Source organism: Scyliorhinus torazame, chromosome 22 (assembly GCF_047496885.1).
Source record: "Scyliorhinus torazame isolate Kashiwa2021f chromosome 22, sScyTor2.1, whole genome shotgun sequence".
In the NCBI taxonomy this organism is placed as follows: domain Eukaryota; kingdom Metazoa; phylum Chordata; class Chondrichthyes; order Carcharhiniformes; family Scyliorhinidae; genus Scyliorhinus; species Scyliorhinus torazame.
The window spans coordinates 25,122,353-25,143,567 of record NC_092728.1 but is presented as its reverse complement, the minus strand read 5'-3'; the positions used below and the strand labels follow the sequence as shown (position 1 = coordinate 25,143,567).

The following is a 21,215-nucleotide window of genomic DNA, read 5'->3' as shown; positions in this document are numbered from 1 at the left end:
TCCACCCCCTCGCACTCTCATCCTCCTCCCTCGCACTCTCATCCCCCCCCCTCGCACTCTCATCCTCCTCCCTCGCGCTCTCATCCCCCTCCCTCGCGCTCTCATCCCCCTCCCTCGCACTCTCATCCCCCTCCCTCGCACTCTCATCCCCCTCCCTCGCGCTCTCATCCCCCTCCCTCGCGCTCTCATCCCCGTCCCTCGCACTCTCATCCCCCTCCCTCGCGCTCTCATCCCCCCCTCGCACTCTCATCCCCCCCTCGCACTCTCATCCTCCTCCCTCGCACTCTCATCCTCCTCCCTCGCACTCTCATCCACCCCCTCGCACTCTCATCCTCCTCCCTCGCACTCTCATCCCCCCCCTCGCACTCTCATCCTCCTCCCTCGCGCTCTCATCCCCCTCCCTCGCGCTCTCATCCCCCTCCCTCGCACTCTCATCCCCCTCCCTCGCGCTCTCATCCCCCTCCCTCGCGCTCTCATCCCCGTCCCTCGCACTATCATCCCCCTCCCTCGCACTCTCATCCCCCTCCCTCGCACTCTCATCCCCCTCCCTCGCACTCTCATCCCCCCCCTCGCACTCGCATCCTCCTCCCTCGCACTCTCATCCTCCTCCCTCGCGCTCTCATCCCCCTCCCTCGCGCTCTCATCCCCCTCCCTCGCGCTCTCATCCCCCTCCCTCGCGCTCTCATCCCCCTCCCTCGCTCTCTCATCCCCCTCCCTCGCGTTCTCATCCCCCTCCCTCGCGTTCTCATCCCCCTCCCTCGCGCTCTCATCCCCCTCCCTCGCGCTCTCATCCCCCTCCCTCGCGTTCTCATCCCCTCCCTCGCACTCTCATCCCCCCCCCTCGCACTCTCATCCCCCCCCTCGCGCTCTCATCCTCCTCCCTCGCGCTCTCATCCCCCTCCCTCGCGCTCTCATCCCCCTCCCTCGCGCTCTCATCCCCCTCCCTCGCACTCTCATCCCCGTCCCTTGCACTCTCATCCCCGTCCCTCGCACTCTCATCCCCCTCCCTCGCGCTCTCATCCCCCTCCCTCGCACTCTCATCCCCCTCCCTCGCACTCTCATCCCCCCCCTCGCACTCTCATCCTCCTCCCTCGCGCTCTCATCCCCCTCCCTCGCGCTCTCATCCCCCTCCCTCGCACTCTCATCCCCCTCCCTCGCACTCTCATCCCCCTCCCTCGCACTCTCATCCCCCTCCCTCGCACTCTCATCCCCCCCCCTCGCACTCTCATCCCCCCCCCCTCGCACTCTCATCCTCCTCCCTCGCACTCTCATCCCCCTCCCTCGCACACTCCTCTCCCCCCCTCGCACTCTCATCCCCCTCCCTCGTGCTCTCATCCCCCTCCCTCTCACTCTCATCCCCCTCCCTCGCGCTCTCATCCCCCTCCCTCGCACTCTCACCCCCGTCCCTCGCACTCTCACCCCCGTCCCTCGCGCTCTCATCCCCCTCCCTCGCACTCTCATCCTCCTCCCTCGCACTCTCATCCTCCTCCCTCGCACTCTCATCCCCCTCCCTCGCACTCTCATCCCCCTCCCTCGCACTCTCATCCCCCCCCCTCGCACTCTCATCCCCCTCCCTCGCGCTCTCATCCTCCTCCCTCGCGCTCTCATCCTCCTCCCTCGCACTCTCATCCCCCTCCCTCACACTCTCATCCTCCCCCCTCGCACTCTCATCCCCGTCGCTCGCACTCTCATCCCCGTCCCTCGCGCTCTCATCCCCCTCCCTCGCGCTCTCATCCCCCTCCCTCGCGCTCTCATCCCCCTCCCTCGCGCTCTCATCCTCCTCCCTCGCGCTCTCATCCTCCTCCCTCGCACTCTCATCCCCCTCCCTCGCACTCTCATCCTCTTCCCTCGCACTCTCATCCCCCTCCCTCGCGCTCTCATCCCCCTCCCTCGCACTCTCATCCCCCTCCCTCGCACTCTCATCCCCCTCCCTCGCACTCTCCTCCCCCTCCCTCGCGTTCTCATCCTCTTCCCTCGCACTCTCATCCCCCTCCCTCGCACTCTCATCCTCCTCCCTCGTGCTCTCATCCTCCTCCCTCGCGCTCTCATCCTCCTCCCTCGCACTCTCATCCCCCTCCCTCGCACTCTCATCCCCCTCCCTCGCACTCTCCTCCCCCTCCCTCGCGTTCTCATCCTCCTCCCTCGCACTCTCCTCCCCCTCCCTCGCGTTCTCATCCTCCTCCCTCGTGCTCTCATCCTCCTCCCTCGCGCTCTCATCCTCCTCCCTCGCACTCTCATCTCCCTCCCTCGCACTCTCATCCTCCTCCCTCGCACTCTCCTCTCCCTCCCTCGCACTCTCCTCCCCCTCCCTCGCACTCTCCTCCCCCTCCCTCGCGTTCTCATCCTCTTCCCTCGCGCTCTCATCCCCCTCCCTCGCACTCTCATCCTCCTCCCTCGCGCTCTCATCCCCCTCCCTCGCATTCTCATCCTCCTCCCTCGTGCTCTCATCCTCCTCCCTCGCACTCTCATCCCCCTCCCTCGCACTCTCATCCCCCTCCCTCGCACTCTCATCCTCCTCCCTCGCACTCTCATCCCCCTCCCTCGCACTCTCATCCTCCTCCCTCGCACTCTCATCCTCCTCCCTCGCACTCTCATCCTCCTCCCTCGCACTCTCATCCCCCTCCCTCGCACTCTCATCCCCCTCCCTCGCACTCTCATCCCCCTCCCTCGCACTCTCATCCTCCTCCCTCGCACTCTCATCCTCCTCCCTCGCGCTCTCATCCTCTTCCCTCGCGCTCTCATCCCCCTCCCTCGCACTCTCCTCTCCCTCCCTCGCGCTCTCATCCCCCTCCCTCGCACTCTCATCCCCCTCCCTCGCGCTCTCATCCCCCTCCCTCGCACTCTCATCCTCCTCCCTCGCGCTCTCATCCCCCTCCCTCGCACTCTCATCCTCCTCCCTCGCGCTCTCATCCTCCTCCCTCGCGCTCTCATCCCCCTCCCTCGCGCTCTCATCCCCCTCCCTCGCGCTCTCATCCCCCTCCCTCGCGCTCTCATCCTCCTCCCTCGCGCTCTCATCCTCCTCCCTCGCACTCTCATCCCCCTCCCTCGCACTCTCATCCTCTTCCCTCGCACTCTCATCCCCCTCCCTCGCGCTCTCATCCCCCTCCCTCGCACTCTCATCCCCCTCCCTCGCACTCTCATCCCCCTCCCTCGCACTCTCCTCCCCCTCCCTCGCGTTCTCATCCTCTTCCCTCGCACTCTCATCCCCCTCCCTCGCACTCTCATCCTCTTCCCTCGCGCTCTCATCCTCCTCCCTCGCGCTCTCATCCCCCTCCCTCGCACTCTCATCCTCCTCCCTCGTGCTCTCATCCTCCTCCCTCGCGCTCTCATCCTCCTCCCTCGCACTCTCATCCCCCTCCCTCGCACTCTCATCCCCCTCCCTCGCACTCTCCTCCCCCTCCCTCGCGTTCTCATCCTCCTCCCTCGCACTCTCCTCCCCCTCCCTCGCGTTCTCATCCTCCTCCCTCGTGCTCTCATCCTCCTCCCTCGCGCTCTCATCCTCCTCCCTCGCACTCTCATCTCCCTCCCTCGCACTCTCATCCTCCTCCCTCGCACTCTCCTCTCCCTCCCTCGCACTCTCCTCCCCCTCCCTCGCACTCTCCTCCCCCTCCCTCGCGTTCTCATCCTCTTCCCTCGCGCTCTCATCCCCCTCCCTCGCACTCTCATCCTCCTCCCTCGCGCTCTCATCCCCCTCCCTCGCATTCTCATCCTCCTCCCTCGCGCTCTCATCCTCCTCCCTCGCACTCTCATCCCCCTCCCTCGCACTCTCATCCCCCTCCCTCGCACTCTCATCCTCCTCCCTCGCACTCTCATCCCCCTCCCTCGCACTCTCATCCTCCTCCCTCGCACTCTCATCCTCCTCCCTCGCACTCTCATCCTCCTCCCTCGCACTCTCATCCCCCTCCCTCGCACTCTCATCCCCCTCCCTCGCACTCTCATCCCCCTCCCTCGCACTCTCATCCTCCTCCCTCGCACTCTCATCCTCCTCCCTCGCGCTCTCATCCTCTTCCCTCGCGCTCTCATCCCCCTCCCTCGCACTCTCCTCTCCCTCCCTCGCGCTCTCATCCCCCTCCCTCGCACTCTAATCCCCCTCCCTCGCGCTCTCATCCCCCTCCCTCGCACTCTCATCCTCCTCCCTCGCGCTCTCATCCCCCTCCCTCGCACTCTCATCCTCCTCCCTCGTGCTCTCATCCTCCTCCCTCGCGCTCTCATCCTCCTCCCTCGCGCTCTCATCCCCCTCCCTCGCACTCTCATCCCCCTCCCTCGCACTCTCATCCCCCTCCCTCGCGCTCTCATCCCCCTCCCTCGCGCTCTCATCCCCCTCCCTCGCGCTCTCATCCCCCTCCCTCGCGCTCTCATCCCCCTCCCTCGCGCTCTCATCCCCCTCCCTCGCGCTCTCATCCCCCTCCCTCGCGCTCTCATCCCCCTCCCTCGCGCTCTCGTCCCCCTCCCTCGCGCTCTCATCCCCCTCCCTCGCTCTCTCATCCCCCTCCCTCGCGCTCTCGTCCCCCTCCCTCGCGCTCTCATCCCCCTCCCTCGCGCTCTCATCCCCCTCCCTCGCGCTCTCATCCCCCTCCCTCGCACTCTCATCCCCCTCCCTCGCGCTCTCATCCCCCTCCCTCGCGCTCTCATCCCCCTCCCTCGCTCTCTCATCCCCCTCCCTCGCACTCTCATCCCTCTCCCTCGCGCTCTCATCCCCCTCCCTCGCGCTCTCATCCCCCTCCCTCGCGCTCTCATCCCCCTCCCTCGCGCTCTCATCCCCCTCCCTCGCGCTCTCATCCTCCTCCCTCGCGCTCTCATCCCCCTCCCTCGCGCTCTCATCCCCCTCCCTCGCGCTCTCATCCCCCTCCCTCGCGCTCTCATCCCCCTCCCTCGCGCTCTCATCCCCCTCCCTCGCGTTCTCATCCCCCTCCCTCGCACTCTCATCCCCGTCCCTCGCACTCTCATCCCCGTCCCTCGCACTCTCATCCCCCTCCCTCGCACTCTCATCCTCCTCCCTCGCACTCTCATCCCCCTCCCTCGAGTTCTCATCCCCCTCCCTCGCACTCTCATCCTCCTCCCTCGCACTCTCATCCTCCTCCCTCGCACTCTCATCCCCCTCCCTCGCACACTCATCCGCTTCCCTCGCACTCTCATCCTCCTCCCTCGCACTCTCATCCGCTACCCTCGCACTCTCATCCCCGTCCCTCGCACGCTCATCCCCCTCCCTCGCACTCTCATCCTCCTCCCTCGCACTCTCATCCTCCTCCCTCGCACTCTCATCCCCCTCCCTCGCACTCTCATCCTCCTCCCTCGCTCTCTCATCCTCCTCCCTCGCTCTCTCATCCCCCTCCCTCGCGTTCTCATCCCCCTCCCTCGCACTCTCATCCCCGTCCCTCGCACTCTCATACTCCTCCCTCGCACTCTCATCCCCCTCCCTCGCACTCTCATCCCCCTCCCTCGCGCACTCATCCCCCTCCCTCGCACTCTCATCCTCCTCCCTCGCGCTCTCATCCCCCTCCCTCGCGCACTCATCCTCCTCCCTCGCACTCTCATCCTCCTCCCTCGCACTCTCATCCTCCTCCCTCGCACTCTCATCCCCCTCCCTCGCGCTCTCATCCCCCTCCCTCGCGCTCTCATCCCCCTCCCTCGCACTCTCATCCCCCTCCCTCGCACTCTCATCCTCCTCCCTCGCACTCTCATCCCCCTCCCTCGCGCTCTCATCCCCCTCCCTCGCACTCTCATCCTCCTCCCTCGCACTCTCATCCTCCTCCCTCGCGCTCTCATCCTCCTCCCTCGCTCTCTCATCCCCCTCCCTCGCACTCTCATCCCCCTCCCTCGCACTCTCATCCCCCTCCCTCGCACTCTCATCCCCCTCCCTCGCGTTCTCATCCCCCTCCCTCGCGTTCTCATCCCCCTCCCTCGCACTCTCATCCCCGTCCCTCGCACTCTCATCCCCCTCCCTCGCACTCTCATCCTCCTCCCTCGCACTCTCATCCCCCTCCCTCGCACTCTCATCCCCCTCCCTCGCGTTCTCATCCCCCTCCCTCGCACTCTCATCCCCCTCCCTCGCACTCTCATCCTCCTCCCTCGCACTCTCATCCTCCTCCCTCGCACTCTCATCCCCCTCCCTCGCACACTCATCCGCTTCCCTCGCACTCTCATCCTCCTCCCTCGCACTCTCATCCGCTACCCTCGCACTCTCATCCCCGTCCCTCGCTCTCTCATCCCCCTCCCTCGCGTTCTCATCCCCCTCCCTCGCACTCTCATCCCCGTCCCTCGCACTCTCATCCCCCTCCCTCGCACTCTCATCCCCCTCCCTCGCACTCTCATCCCCCTCCCTCGCACTCTCATCCCCCTCCCTCGCACTCTCATCCTCCTCCCTCGCGCTCTCATCCCCCTCCCTCGCACTCTCATCCCCCTCCCTCGCACTCTCATCCCCCTCCCTCGCGCTCTCATCCCCCTCCCTCGCGCTCTCATCCCCCTCCCTCGCGCTCTCATCCTCCTCCCTCGCGCTCTCATCCTCCTCCCTCGCACTCTCATCCCCCTCCCTCGCGCTCTCATCCCCCTCCCTCGCGCTCTCATCCTCCTCCCTCGCGCTCTCATCCTCCTCCCTCGCGCTCTCATCCTCCTCCCTCGCGCTCTGATCCCCCTCCCTCGCGCTCTCATCCGCTTCCCTCGCACTCTCATCCCCCTCCCTCGCGCTCTCATCCTCCTCCCTCGCGCTCTCATCCCCCTCCCTCGCGCTCTCATCCGCTTCCCTCCCACTCTCATCCCCCTCCCTCGCGCTCTCATCCCCCTCCCTCGCGCTCTCATCCCCCTCCCTCGCACTCTCATCCTCCTCCCTCGCACTCTCATCCTCCTCCCTCGCGCTCTCATCCCCCCCTCGCACTCTCATCCGCTTCCCTCGCACTCTCATCCCCCTCCCTCGCGTTCTCATCCTCCTCCCTCGCACTCTCATCCCCCTCCCTCGCGCTCTCATCCCCCTCCCTCGCACTCTCATCCCCCTCCCTCGCACTCTCATCCCCCTCCCTCGCACTCTCATCCCCCTCCCTCGCACTCTCATCCTCCTCCCTCGCACTCTCATCCCCCTCCCTCGCACTCTCATCCCCCTCCCTCGCACTCTCATCCCCCTCCCTCGCACTCTCCTCCCCCTCCCTCGCACTCTCATCCCCCTCCCTCGCACTCTCATCCTCCTCCCTCGCTCTCTCATCCCCCTCCCTCGCACTCTCATCCCCCTCCCTCGCACTCTCATCCCCCTCCCTCGCGCTCTCATCCCCCTCCCTCGCGCTCTCACCCCCCTCCCTCGCACTCTCACCCCCCTCCCTCGCACTCTCATCACCCTCCCTCGCACTCTCATCCCCCTCCCTCGCACTCTCATCCCCCTCCCTCGCACTCTCATCCCCCTCCCTCGCACTCTCATCCCCCTCCCTCGCACTCTCATCCCCCTCCCTCGCGCTCTCATCCCCCTCCCTCGCGCTCTCATCCCCCTCCCTCGCGCTCTCATCCCCCTCCCTCGCGCTCTCATCCCCCTCCCTCGCGCTCTCATCCCCCTCCCTCGCGCTCTCATCCCCCTCCCTCGCCCTCTCATCCGCGTCCCTCGCACTCTCATCCTCCTCCCTCGCACTCTCATCCCCCTCCCTCGCACTCTCATCCCCCTCCCTCGCACTCTCGTCCCCCTCCCTCGCGCTCTCCTCCCCCTCCCTCGCGCTCTCATCCCCCTCCCTCGCGCTCTCATCCCCCTCCCTCGCGCTCTCATCCCCCTCCCTCGCGCTCTCATCCCCCTCCCTCGCGCTCTCATCCCCCTCCCTCGCACTCTCATCCTCCTCCCTCGCACTCTCATCCTCCTCCCTCGCGCTCTCATCCTCCTCCCTCGCGCTCTCATCCTCCTCCCTCGCGCTCTCATCCTCCTCCCTCGCACTCTCATCCTCCTCCCTCGCACTCTCATCCTCCTCCCTCGCACTCTCATCCCCCTCCCTCGCGCTCTCATCCCCCTCCCTCGCGCTCTCATCCCCCTCCCTCGCGCTCTCATCCCCCTCCCTCGCACTCTCATCCTCCTCCCTCGCACTCTCATCCCCCTCCCTCGCGTTCTCATCCCCCTCCCTCGCGCTCTCATCCCCCTCCCTCGCGCTCTCATCCCCCTCCCTCGCGCTCTCATCCCCCTCCCTCGCACTCTCATCCTCCTCCCTCGCACTCTCATCCCCCTCCCTCGCACTCTCATCCTCCTCCCTCGCACTCTCATCCCCGTCCCTCGCACTCTCATCCCCTTCCCTCGCACTCTCGTCCTCCTCCCCGCACTCTCATCCTCCTCCCTCGCACTCTCATCCTCCTCCCTCGCGTTCTCATCCCCCTCCCTCGCACTCTCATCCTCCTCCCTCGCACTCTCATCCCCCTCCCTCGCACTCTCATCCCCCTCCCTCGCACTCTCATCCTCCTCCCTCGCGCTCTCATCCCCCCCTCGCGCTCTCATCCGCTTCCCTCGCACTCTCATCCCCCTCCCTCGCGTTCTCATCCTCCTCCCACGCACTCTCATCCTCCTCCCTCGCACTCTCATCCCCCTCCCTCGCACTCTCATCCCCCTCCCTCGCACTCTCATCCTCCTCCCTCGCGCTCTCATCCCCCCCTCGCGCTCTCATCCGCTTCCCTCGCACTCTCATCCCCCTCCCTCGCGTTCTCATCCTCCTCCCTCGCACTCTCATCCCCCACCCTCGCACTCTCATCCTCCTCCCTCGCGCTCTCATCCCCCTCCCTCGCACTCTCATCCCCCTCCCTCGCACTCTCATCCTCCTCCCACGCACTCTCATCCCCCTCCCTCGCACTCTCATCCTCCTCCCTCGCACTCTCATCCCCCTCCCTCGCACTCTCATCCCCCTCCCTCGCACTCTCATCCCCCTCCCTCGCACTCTCATCCCCGTCCTTCGCGCTCTCATCCCCGTCCCTCGCACTCTCATCCCCCTCCCTCGCACTCTCATCCCCCTCCCTCGCACTCTCATCCCCGTCCCTCGCACTCTCATCCTCCTCCCTCGCACTCTCATCCCCCTCCCTCGCGCTCTCATCCCGGTCCCTCGCACTCTCATCCCCCTCCCTCGCGCTCTCATCCTCCTCCCTCGCGCTCTCATCCCCCTCCCTCGCGCTCTCATCCCCCTCCCTCGCGCTCTCATCCCCCTCCCTCGCGCTCTCATCCCCCTCCCTCGCGCTCTCATCCTCCTCCCTCGCGCTCTCATCCCCCTCCCTCGCACTTTCATCGCCCTCCCTCGCACTCTCATCCCCCTCCCTCGCACTCTCATCCTCCTCCCTCGCACTCTCATCCTCCTCCCTCGCACTCTCATCCTCCTCCCTCGCACTCTCATCCTCCTCCCTCGCCCTCTCATCCTCCTCCTCCCTCACGCTCTCATCCCCCTCCCTCGCGCTCTCATCCCCCTCCCTCGCGCTCTCCTCCCCTCCCTCTCGCTCTCCTCCCCCTCCCTCGCGCTCTCCTCCCCCTCCCTCGCGCTCTCCTCCCCTCCCTCGCGCTCTCCTCCCCCTCCCTCGCGCTCTCCTCCCCCTCCCTCGCGCTCTCATCCCCCTCCCTCGCGCTCTCCTCCCCCTCCCTCGCGCTCTCCTCCCCCTCCCTCGCGCTCTCCTCCCCCCTCCCTCGTGCTCTCCTCCCCCTCCCTCGCGCTCTCATCCCCCTCCCTCGCGCTCTCATCCCCCTCCCTCGCGCTCTCATCCCCCTCCCTCGCGCTCTCATCCTCCTCCCTCGCGCTCTCATCCCCCTCCCTCGCGCTCTCATCCCCCTCCCTCGCGCTCTCATCCCCCTCCCTCGCGCTCTCCTCCCCCTCCCTCGCGCTCTCCTCCCCCTCCCTCGCGCTCTCCTCCCCCTCCCTCGCGCTCTCCTCCCCCTCCCTCGCGCTCTCCTCCCCCTCCCTCGCGCTCTCCTCCCCCTCCCTCTCGCTCTCCTCCCCCCTCCCTCGCGCTCTCCTCCCCCTCCCTCGCGCTCTCATCCTCCTCCCTCGCGCTCTCATCCCCCTCCCTCGCGCTCTCATCCCCCTCCCTCGCGCTCTCATCCCCCTCCCTCGCGCTCTCATCCCCCTCCCTCGCGCTCTCATCCCCCTCCCTCGCGCTCTCATCCCCCTCCCTCGCGCTCTCATCCCCCTCCCTCGCGCTCTCATCCCCCTCCCTCGCGCTCTCATCCCCCTCCCTCGCGCTCTCATCCTCCTCCCTCGCGCTCTCATCCCCCTCCCTCGCGCTCTCATCCCCCTCCCTCGCGCTCTCATCCCCCTCCCTCGCGCTCTCATCCCCCTCCCTCGCGCTCTCATCCCCCTCCCTCGCGCTCTCATCCCACTCCCTCGCGCTCTCATCCCACTCCCTCGCGCTCTCATCCCCCTCCCTCGCACTCTCATCCCGCTCCCTCGCACTCTCATCCCCCTCCCTCGCGCTCTCCTCCCTCGCGCTCTCATCCCCCTCCCTCGCACTCTCATCCTCCTCCCTCGCGCTCTCCTCCCTCGCGCTCTCATCCCCCTGCCTCGCTCTCTCATCCCCCTCCCTCGCGATCTCATCCTCCTCCCTCGCACTCTCATCCTCCTCCCTCGCGCTCTCATCCCCCTCCCTCGCACTCTCCTCCCCCCTCCCTCGCGCTCTCATCCCCCACCCTCGCGCTCTCATCCCCCTCCCTCGCACTCTCATCCTCCTCCCTCGCGCTCTCATCCTCCTCCCTCGCACTCTCATCCCCCTCCCTCGCGCTCTCATCCTCCTCCCTCGCGCTCTCATCCCCCTCCCTCGCGCTCTCATCCTCCTCCCTCGCGCTCTCATCCTCCTCCCTCGCGCTCTCCTCCCCCTCCCTCACACACTCAGCCCCCTCCCTCGCACTCTCATCCTCCTCCCTTGCGCTCTCCTCCCTCGCGCTCTCATGCCCCTTCCTCGCGCTCTCATCCTCCTCCCTCGCGCTCTCATCCTCCTCCCTCGCACTCTCATCCCCCTCCCTCGCGCTCTCATCCCCCTCCCTCGCACTCTCATCCCCCTCCCTCGCGCTCTCATCCCCCTCCCTCGCGCTCTCATCCCCCTCCCTCGCACTCTCATCCCCCTCCCTCGCACTCTCATCCTCCTCCCTCGCACTCTCATCCCCCTCCCTCGCACTCTCAGCCCCCCCCCTCGCACTCTCATCCCCCTCCCTCGCACTCTCATCCTCCTCCCTCGCACTCTCATCCCCCTCCCTCGCGCTCTCATCCCCGTCCCTCGCGCTCTCATCCCCCTCCCTCGCGCTCTCATCCCCCTCCCTCGCGCTCTCATCCCCCTCCCTCGCACTCTCATCCCCGTCCCTCGCACTCTCATCCCCCTCCCTCGCACTCTCATCCTCCTCCCTCGCGCTCTCATCCCCGTCCCTCGCGCTCTCATCCCCGTCCCTCGCGCTCTCATCCCCGTCCCTCGCACTCTCATCCCCCTCCCTCGCGCTCTCATCCCCCTCCCTCGCACTCTCATCCCCCTCCCTCGCGCTCTCATCCCCGTCCCTCGCACTCTCATCCCCCTCCCTCGCGCTCTCATTCCCCTCCCTCGCACTCTCATCCCCCTCCCTCGCGCTCTCATCCTCCTCCCTCGCGCTCTCATCCCCCTCCCTCGCACTCTCATCCCCCTCCCTCGCGCTCTCATCCCCCTCCCTCGCGCTCTCATCCCCCTCCCTCGCGCTCTCATCCCCGTCCCTCGCACTCTCATCCCCCTCCCTCGCGCTCTCATCCTCCTCCCTCGCACTCTCCTCCCCCTCCCTCGCACTCTCCTCCCCCTCACTCGCGCTCTCCTCCCCCTCCCTCGCGCTCTCATCCCCCTCCCTCGCACTCTCATCCTCCTCCCTCGCACTCTCATCCTCCTCCCTCGCACTCTCATCCTCCTCCCTCGCACTCTCATCCTCCTCCCCCGCACTCTCATCCTCCTCCCCCGCACTCTCATCCTCCTCCCTCGCACACTCATCCTCCTCCCTCGCACTCTCATCCTCCTCCCTCGCACTCTCATCCACCTCCCTCGCGCTCTCATCCCCCTCCCTCGCGCTCTCATCCCCCTCCCTCGCGCTCTCATCCCCCTCCCTCGCACTCTCATCCCCCTCCCTCGCGTTCTCATCCTCCTCCCTCGCACTCTCATCCCCCTCCCTCGCGCTCTCATCCCCCACCCTCGCGCTCTCATCCCCCTCCCTCGCGCTCTCACCCCCCTCCCTCGCGCTCTCATCCCCCTCCCTCGCGCTCTCATCCCCCTCCCTCGCGCTCTCATCCCCCTCCCTCGCGCTCTCATCCCCCTCCCTCGCGCTCTCATCCCCCTCCCTCGCGCTCTCAACCCCCTCCCTCGCGCTCTCACCCCCCTCCCTCGCGCTCTCACCCCCCTCCCTCGCGCTATCACCCCCCTCCCTCGCGCTCTCACCCCCCTCCCTCGCGCTCTCACCCCCCTCCCTCGCGCTCTCACCCCCCTCCCTCGCGCTCTCATCCCCCTCCCTCGCACTCTCATCCCCCTCCCTCGCACTCTCATCCTCCTCCCTCGCACTCTCATCCTCCTCCCTCGCACTCTCATCCTCCTCCCTCGCACTCTCATCCTCCTCCCTCGCACTCTCATCCTCCTCCCTCGCACTCTCATCCCCCTCCCTCGCACTCTCATCCTCCTCCCTCGCACTCTCATCCCCCTCCCTCGCGCTCTCATCCCCCTCCCTCGCGCTCTCATCCCCCTCCCTCGCGCTCTCATCCCCCTCCCTCGCGCTCTCAACCCCCTCCCTCGCGTTCTCATCCTCCTCCCTCGCACTCTCATCCCCCTCCCTCGCATTCTCATCCTCCTCCCTCGCGCTCTCATCCCCCTCCCTCGCGCTCTCATCCCCCTCCCTCGCGCTCTCATCCCCCTCCCTCGCGCTCTCATCCCCCTCCCTCGCACTCTCACCCCCCTCCCTCGCGCTCTCATCCCCCTCCCTCGCGCTCTCACCCCCCTCCCTCGCGCTCTCATCCCCCTCCCTCGCGCTCTCATCCCCCTCCCTCGCACTCTCATCCCCCTCCCTCGCACTCTCATCCTCCTCCCTCGCACTCTCATCCTCCTCCCTCGCACTCTCATCCTCCTCCCCCGCACTCTCATCCTCCTCCCCCGCACTCTCATCCTCCTCCCTCGCACTCTCATCCTCCTCCCTCGCACTCTCATCCTTCTCCCTCGCGCTCTCATCCCCCTCCCTCGCGCTCTCATCCCCCTCCCTCGCGCTCTCATCCCCCTCCCTCGCGCTCTCATCCCCCTCCCTCGCGTTCTCATCCCCCTCCCTCGCACTCTCATCCCCCACCCTCGCGCTCTCATCCCCCTCCCTCGCGCTCTCACCCCCCTCCCTCGCGCTCTCATCCCCCTCCCTCGCACTCTCACCCCCCTCCCTCGCGCTCTCATCCCCCTCCCTCGCACTCTCATCCCTCGCACTCTCATCTCTCTCCCTCGCGCTCTCATCCCCCTCCCTCGCGCTCTCACCCCCCTCCCTCGCGCTCTCACCCCCATCCCTCGCATTCTCATCCTCCTCCCTCGCACTCTCATCCCCCTCCCTCGCGCTCTCATCCCCCTCCCTCGCGCTCTCATCCCCCTCCCTCGCACTCTCATCCCTCGCACTCTCATCTCCCTCGCGCTCTCATCCCACTCCCTCGAGCTCTCATCCCCCTCCCTCGCGCTCTCATCCTCCTCCCTCGCGCTCTCCTCCCTCGCACTCTCATCCCTCTCCCTCGCGCTCTCATCCCACTCCCTCGAGCTCTCATCCCCCTCCCTCGCGCTCTCATCCCCCTCCCTCGCGCTCTCATCCCCCTCCCTCGCGCTCTCATCCCCCTCCCTCGCGCTCTCATCCGCCTCCCTCGCGCTCTCATCCGCCTCCCTCGCGCTCTCATCCGCCTCCCTCGCGCTCTCATCCGCCTCCCTCGCGCTCTCATCCCCCTCCCTCGCCCTCTCATCCTCCTCCCTCGCACTCTCATCCCCCTCCCTCGCGCTCTCATCCCCCTCCCTCGCGCTCTCATCCCCCTCCCTCGCGCTCTCATCCGCCTCCCTCGCGCTCACACCCCCCTCCCTCGCACTCTCATCCCCCTCCCTCGCGCTCTCATCCCCCTCCCTCGCGCTCTCATCCCTCTCCCTCGCGCTCTCATCCCCCTCCCTCGCTCTCTCATCCCTCTCCCTCGCGCTCTCATCCCCCTCCCTCGCTCTCTCATCCCTCTCCCTCGCGCTCTCATCCCCCTCCCTCGCACTCTCATCCCCCTCCCTCGCGCTCTCATCATCCTCCCTCGCGCTCTCATCCTCCTCCCTCGCGCTCTCATCCCCCTCCCTCGCACTCTCATCCCCCTCCCTCGCACTCTCATCCCCCTCCCTCGCACTCTCATCCCCCTCCCTCGCACTCTCATCCTCCTCCCTCGCGCTCTCACCTCCTCCCTCGCACTCTCATCCCCCTCCCTCGCGCTCTCATCCCCCTCCCTCGCACTCTCACCCCCCTCCCTCGCACTCTCACCCCCCTCCCTCGCACTCTCATCCTCCTCCCTCGCACTCTCAGCCCCCTCCCTCGCGCTCTCATCCCCCTCCCTCGCGCTCTCATCCCCCTCCCTCGCACTCTCCTCCCCCTCCCTCGCACTCTCATCCCCCTCCCTCGCACTCTCATCCTCCTCCCTCGCACTCTCATCCTCCTCCCTCGCACTCTCATCCTCCTCCCTCGCACTCGCATCCTCCTCCCCCGCACTCTCATCCTCCTCCCCCGCACTCTCATCCTCCTCCCTCGCACTCTCATCCTCCTCCCTCGCACTCTCATCCTCCTCCCTCGCGCTCTCATCCTCCTCCCTCGCGCTCTCATCCCCCTCCCTCGCGCTCTCATCCTCCTCCCTCGCACTCTCATCCCCCTCCCTCGCACTCTCATCCCCCTCCCTCGCACTCTCATCCCCCTCCCTCGCGCTCTCATCCCCCTCCCTCGCACTCTCACCCCCCTCCCTCGCGCTCTCATCCCCCTCCCTCGCACTCTCATCCCCCTCCCTCGCGCTCTCACCCCCCTCCCTCGCGCTCTCATCCCCCTCCCTCGCACTCTCATCCTCCTCCCTCGCGCTCTCATCCTCCTCCCACGCGCTCTCATCCCCCTCCCTCGCACTCTCATCCTCCTCCCTCGCGCTCTCATCCTCCTCCCACGCGCTCTCATCCCCCTCCCTCGCGCTCTCATCCTCCTCCCTCGCGCTCTCCTCCCTCGCACTCTCATCCCCATCCCTCGCATTCTCATCCTCCTCCCTCGCACTCTCATCCCCCTCCCTCGCGCTCTCATCCCCCTCCCTCGCGCTAACATCCCCCTCCCTCGCACTCTCATCCCTCGCACTCTCATCCCTCTCCCTCGCGCTCTCATCCCACTCCCTCGAGCTCTCATCCCCCTCCCTCGCGCTCTCATCCTCCTCCCTCGCGCTCTCCTCCCTCGCACTCTCATCCCTCTCCCTCGCGCTCTCATCCCACTCCCTCGAGCTCTCATCCCCCTCCCTCGCGCTCTCATACCCCTCCCTCACGCTCTCATCCCCCTCCCTCGCGCTCTCATCCCCCTCCCTCGCGCTCTCATCCGCCTCCCTCGCGCTCTCATCCGCCTCCCTCGCGCTCTCATCCCCCTCCCTCACCCTCTCATCCTCCTCCCTCGCCCTCTCATCCCCCTCCCTCGCGCTCTCATCCCCCTCCCTCGCGCTCTCATCCCCCTCCCTCGCGCTCTCATCCGCCTCCCTCGCGCTCTCATCCGCCTCCCTCGCGCTCTCATCCCCCTCCCTCGCGCTCACATCCCCCTCCCTCGCACTCTCATCCCCCTCCCTCGCGCTCTCATCCCCCTCCCTCGCGCTCTCATCCCTCTCCCTCGCGCTCTCATCCCCCTCCCTCGCTCTCTCATCCCTCTCCCTCGCGCTCTCATCCCCCTCCCTCGCACTCTCATCCCCCTCCCTCGCGCTCTCATCCTCCTCCCTCGCACTCTCATCCTCCTCCCTCGCACTCTCATCCCCCTCCCTCGCACTCTCATCCCCCTCCCTCGCACTCTCATCCCCCTCCCTCGCACTCTCATCCCCCTCCCTCGCACTCTCATCCCCCTCCCTCGCTCTCTCATCCTCCTCCCTCGCGCTCTCACCTCCTCCCTCGCACTCTCATCCCCCTCCCTCGCGCTCTCATCCCCCTCCCTCGCACTCTCACCCCCTCCCTCGCACTCTCACCCCCCTCCCTCGCACTCTCATCCTCCTCCCTCGCACTCTCAGCCCCCTCCCTCGCGCTCTCATCCCCCTCCCTCGCGCTCTCATCCCCCTCCCTCGCGCTCTCATCCTCCTCCCTCGCACTCTCATCCCCCTCCCTCGCACTCTCATCCCCCTCTCTCGCGCTCTCATCCCCCTCTCTCGCGCTCTCATCCCCCTCCCTCGCACTCTCATCCCCCTGCCTCGCACTCTCATCCTCCTCCCTCGCACTCTCATCCCCCTCCCTCGCACTCTCATCCCCCTCCCTCGCGCTCTCATCCCCTTCCCTCGCGCTCTCATCCCCCTCCCTCGCGCTCTCATCCCCCTCCCTCGCGCTCTCATCCTCCTCCCTCGCACTCTCATCCTCCTCCCTCGCACTCTCATCCTCCTCCCTCGCACTCTCATCCCCCTCCCTCGCGCTATCATCCCCCTTCCTCCCGCTCTCATCCCCCTCCCTCGCTCTCTCATCCTCCTCCCTCGCATTCTCATCCCCCTCCCTCGCTCTCTCATCCTCCTCCCTCGCACTCTCATCCCCCTCCCTCGCGCTCTCATCCCCCTCCCTCGCTCTCTCAACCTCCTCCCTCGCATTCTCATCCTCCTCCCTCGCGCTCTCCTCCCTCGCGCTCTCCTCCCTCGCGCTCTCCTCCCTCGCGCTCTCCTCCCCCTCCCTCGCGCGCTCATCCTCCTCCCTCGCGCTCTCCTCCCTCGCACTCTCATCCCCCTCCCTCGCGCTCTCATCCTCCTCCCTCGCGCTCTCCTCCCTCGCACTCTCATCCCCCTCCCTCGCGCTCTCATCCCCCTCCCTCGCGCTCTCATCCTCCTCCCTCGCGCTCTCCTCCCCCTCCCTCGCACTCTCATCCCCCTCCCTCGCGCTCTCATCCTCCTCCCTCGCACTCTCATCCCCCTCCCTCGCGCTCTCCTCCCTCGCGCTCTAATCCCCCTCCCTCGCGCTCTCATCCTCCTCCCTCGCGCTCTCCTCCCTCGCACTCTCATCCCCCTCCCTCGCGCTCTCATCCTCCTCCCTCGCGCTCTCCTCCCCCTCCCTCGCACTCTCATCCCCCTCCATCGCACTCTCATCCCCCTCCCTCGCACTCTCATCCCCCTCCATCGCACTCTCATCCCCCTCCCTCGCTCTCTCATCCTCCTCCCTCGCATTCTCATCCCCCTCCCTCGCGCTCTCATCCTCCTCCCTCGCATTCTCATCCTCCTCCCTCGCATTCTCATCCTCCTCCCTCGCGCTCTCATCCTCCTCCCTCGCACTCTCATCCCCCCCCCTCGCACTCTCATCCCCCCCCCTCGCACTCTCATCCCCCCCCCCTCGCACTCTCATCCCCCCTCCCTCGCGCTCTCATCCCCCTCCCTCCCGCTCTCATCCCCCTCCCTCGCTCTCTCATCCTCCTCCCTCGCATTCTCATCCCCCTCCCTCGCTCTCTCATCCTCCTCCCTCGCACTCTCATCCCCCTCCCTCGCGCTCTCATCCCCCTCCCTCGCGCTCTCATCCCCCTCCCTCGCTCTCTCATCCCCCTCCCTCGCTCTCTCATCCCCCTCCCTCGCACTCTCATCCCCCTCCCTGCGCTCTCATCCCCCTCCCTCGCGCTCTCATCCCCCTCCCTCGCGCTCTCATCCCCCTCCCTCGCGCTCTCATCCTCCTCCCTCGCGCTCTCCTCCCTCGCACTCTCATCCCCCTCCCTCGCGCTCTCATCCTCCTCCCTCGCGCTCTCCTCCCTCGCACTCTCATCCCCCTCCCTCGCGCTCTCATCCTCCTCCCTCGTGCTCTCCTCCCCCTCCCTCGCACTCTCATCCCCCTCCCTCGCGCTCTCATCCTCCTCCCTCGCACTCTCATCCCCCTCCCTCGCGCTCTCCTCCTTCGCGCTCTAATCCCCCTCCCTCGCGCTCTCATCCTCCTACCTCGCGCTCTCCTCCCTCGCACTCTCATTCCCCTCCCTCGCGCTCTCATCCTCCTCCCTCGCGCTCTCCTCCCCCTCCCTCGCACTCTCATCCCCCTCCCTCGCGCTCTCATCCTCCTCCCTCGCGCTCCCCTCCCTCGCACTCTCATCCCCCTCCCTCGCGCTCTCATCCTCCTCCCTCGCAATCTCATCCCCCTCCCTCGCACTCTCATCCCCCTCCCTCGCGCTCTCATCCCCCTCCCTCGCGCTCTCATCCCCCTCCCTCGCGCTCTCATCCTCCTCCCTCGCGCTCTCATCCTCCTCCCTCGCGCTCTCATCCTCCTCCCTCGCACTCTCATACTCCTCCCTCGCACTCTCATCCCCCACCCTCGCGCTCTCATCCCCCTCCCTCGCGCTCTCATCCCCCTCCCTCGCACTCTCATCCCCCTCCCTCGCGCTCTCATCCCCCTCCCTCGCACTCTCATCCTCCTCCCTCGCGCTCTCATCCTCCTCCCTCGCGCTCTCATCCCCCTCCCTCGCACTCTCATCCTCCTCTCTCGCGCTCTCCTCCCTCGCGCTCTAATCCCCCTCCCTCGCGCTCTCATCCTCCTCCCTCGCACTCTCATCCCCCTCCCTCGCACTCTCATCCCCCACCCTCGCGCTCTCATCCCCCTCCCTCGCGCTCTCATCCCCCTCCCTCGCGCTCTCATCCCCCTCCCTCGCGCTCTCATCCTCCTCCCTCGCGCTCTCATCCTCATCCCTCGCGCTCTCATCCTCCTCCCTCGCGCTCTCATCCCCCTCCCTCGCACTCTCATCCTCCTCCCTCGCGCTCTCATCCTCCTCCCTCGCGCTCTCATCCTCATCCCTCGCACTCTCATCCCCCTCCCTCGCACTCTCATCCCCCTCCCTCGCACTCTCATCCCCCTTCCTCGCGCTCTCATCCTCATCCCTCGCACTCTCATCCTCCTCCCTCGCGCTCTCATCCTCCTCCCTCGCACTCTCATCCTCCTCCCTCGCGCTCTCATCCTCCTCCCTCGCGCTCTCATCCTCCTCCCTCGCGCTCTAATCCCCCTCCCTCGCGCTCTCATCCTCCTCCCTCGCACTCTCATCCCCCTCCCTCGCACTCTCATCCCCCTCCCTCGCGCTCTCATCCCCCTCCCTCGCGCTCTCATCCTCCTCCCTCGCGCTCTCCTCCCCCTCCCTCGCGCTCTCCTCCCCCTCCCTCGCGCTCTCATCCTCCTCCCTCGCGCTCTCATCCTCATCCCTCGCACTCTCATCCTCCTCCCTCGCGCTCTCATCCTCCTCCCTCGCGCTCTCATCCTCCTCCCTCGCGCTCTCATCCTCCTCCCTCGCGCTCTCATCCTCCTCCCTCGCGCTCTAATCCCCCTCCCTCGCACTCTCATCCTCCTCCCTCGCACTCTCATCCCCCTCCCTCGCACTCTCATCCCCCTCCCTCGCACTCTCATCCCCCTCCCTCGCGCTCTCATCCTCCTCCCTCGCGCTCTCCTCCCCCTCCCTCGCGCTCTCCTCCCCCTCCCTCGCGCTCTCATCCTCCTCCCTCGCGCTCTCATCCTCCTCCCTCGCACTCTCATCCCCCTCCTCCCTCGCACACTCATCCTCCTCCCTCGCGCTCTCATCCCCCTCCCTCGCGCTCTCATCCTCCTCCCTCGCGCTCTCATCCTCCTCCCTCGCGCTCTCATCCTCCTCCCTCGCGCTCTCATCCTCCTCCCTCGCGCTCTCATCCTCCTCCCTCGCGCTCTCATCCCCCACCCTCGCGCTCTCATCCCCCTCCCTCGCACTCTCATCCTCCTCCCTCGCGCTCTCATCCTCCTCCCTCGCGCTCTCATCCCCCTCCCTCGCGCTCTCATCCCCCTCCCTCGCGCTCTCATCCCCCTCCCTCGCGCTCTCATCCCCCTCCCTCGCGCTCTCATCCCCCTCCCTCGCGCTCTCATCCCCCTCCCTCGCGCTCTCATCCTCCTCCCTCGCGCTCTCATCCCCCTCCCTCGCGCTCTCATCCCCCTCCCTCGCGCTCTCATCCTCCTCCCTCGCGCTCTCCTCCCCCTCCCTCGCGCTCTCCTCCCCCTCCCTCGCGCTCTCATCCCCCTCCCTCGCGCTCTCATCCTCCTCCCTCGCGCTCTCATCCCCCTCCCTCGCGCTCTCATCCCCCTCCCTCGCGCTCTCATCCCCCTCCCTCGCGCTCTCATCCCCCTCCCTCGCGCTCTCATCCTCCTCCCTCGCACTCTCATCCTCCTCCCTCGCACTCTCATCCTCCTCGCTTGCACTCTCATCCCCCTCCCTCGCACTCTCATCCCCCTCCCTCGCACTCTCATCCCCCTCCCTCGCACTCTCATCCCCCTCCCTCGCACTCTCATCCCCCTCCCTCGCACTCTCATCCTCCTCCCTCGCACTCTCATCCTCCTCCCTCGCACTCTCATCCCCCTCCCTCGCACTCTCATCCTCCTCCCTCGCACTCTCATCCCCCTCCCTCGCACTCTCATCCTCCTCCCTCGCACTCTCATCCCCCTCCCTCGCACTCTCATCCTCCTCCCTCGCGCTCTCATCCTCCTCCCTCGCGCTCTCATCCCCCTCCCTCGCGCTCTCATCCTCCTCCCTCGCGCTCTCATCCTCCTCCCTCGCGCTCTCATCCTCCTCCCTCGCGCTCTCATCCCCCTCCCTCGCGCTCTCATCCTCCTCCCTCGCACTCTCATCCCCCTCCCTCGCACTCTCATCCCCCTCCCTCGCACTCTCATCCCCCTCCCTCGCGCTCTCATCCCCCTCCCTCGCACTCTCACCCCCCTCCCTCGCGCTCTCATCCCCCTCCCTCGCACTCTCATCCCCCTCCCTCGCGCTCTCACCCCCCTCCCTCGCGCTCTCATCCCCCTCCCTCGCACTCTCATCCTCCTCCCTCGCGCTCTCATCCTCCTCCCACGCGCTCTCATCCCCCTCCCTCGCACTCTCATCCTCCTCCCTCGCGCTCTCATCCTCCTCCCACGCGCTCTCATCCCCCTCCCTCGCGCTCTCATCCTCCTCCCTCGCGCTCTCCTCCCTCGCACTCTCATCCCCATCCCTCGCATTCTCATCCTCCTCCCTCGCACTCTCATCCCCCTCCCTCGCGCTCTCATCCCCCTCCCTCGCGCTAACATCCCCCTCCCTCGCACTCTCATCCCTCGCACTC

At 67.6% G+C, this 21,215-nt stretch overlaps 1 protein-coding gene across 3 annotated transcripts in view; it reads left to right on the top strand.

Annotated features, from left to right (window-relative positions):
• Nucleotides 1–21,215, top strand: part of LOC140398970 (host cell factor 1-like) — a 119,884-nt gene that overhangs the window by 22,494 nt on the left and 76,175 nt on the right. The gene's annotated exons all lie outside the window — the stretch shown is intronic.